Source organism: Eimeria mitis, genomic scaffold, assembly GCF_000499745.2.
Source record: "Eimeria mitis Houghton genomic scaffold, Emh_scaff2006, whole genome shotgun sequence".
NCBI classification, from domain to species: Eukaryota; Apicomplexa; class Conoidasida; order Eucoccidiorida; family Eimeriidae; genus Eimeria; species Eimeria mitis.
The window spans coordinates 2,211-2,701 of NW_013570329.1; the positions used below are offsets into that span (position 1 = coordinate 2,211).

Here is a 491-nt window from a genome sequence, read left to right on the forward strand (position 1 = left end):
CTTTATTTTGTTTATTTTGCTTTTTTTTTTGTTTTTCTTTGTTTATTTTGTTTTTATAAATAAAGTAAATAAAGTTAAGGAGACAATCGAAGTCATAGAACACTCAAAAAAAATAATGAAAATGTAGGTTTTTATTTATTTTATTTATTTTATTTATTTTATTTTCTTTTTATTTTGTTTTTATTTTGTTTTTATTTTATTTTATTTGTTTTTATTTTGTTTTGTTTTGTTTATTTTGTTTTTGTTTTGTTTTTGTTTTGTTTATTTTGCTTTTTTTTTGGTTTTTTGTTGTTATAAATAAAGTAAACAAAAATTATGAAAATGTAGGGTTTTTATTTTTATTTATTTTTTATTTATTTTTATTTATTTTATTTTGTTTTTATTTATTTTTGGTTTGTTTATTATCGTTACTCTTGTTGCTGTTGCTGCTGCTGCTGCTGCTGCTGTTGCTGCTGCTGCTGCTGCTGCGGGCGGAGAAGCAGGAAGGATTG

The 491-nt window shown here is 21.6% G+C and overlaps 1 protein-coding gene across 1 annotated transcript in view; it reads left to right on the forward strand.

Annotated features, from left to right (window-relative positions):
* The window catches only part of EMH_0047220 (uncharacterized protein), a gene marked incomplete at both ends in the record, with an annotated part of 3,023 nt that overhangs the window by 2,209 nt on the left and 323 nt on the right, over positions 1 to 491 (forward strand). The window lies entirely within an intron of this gene.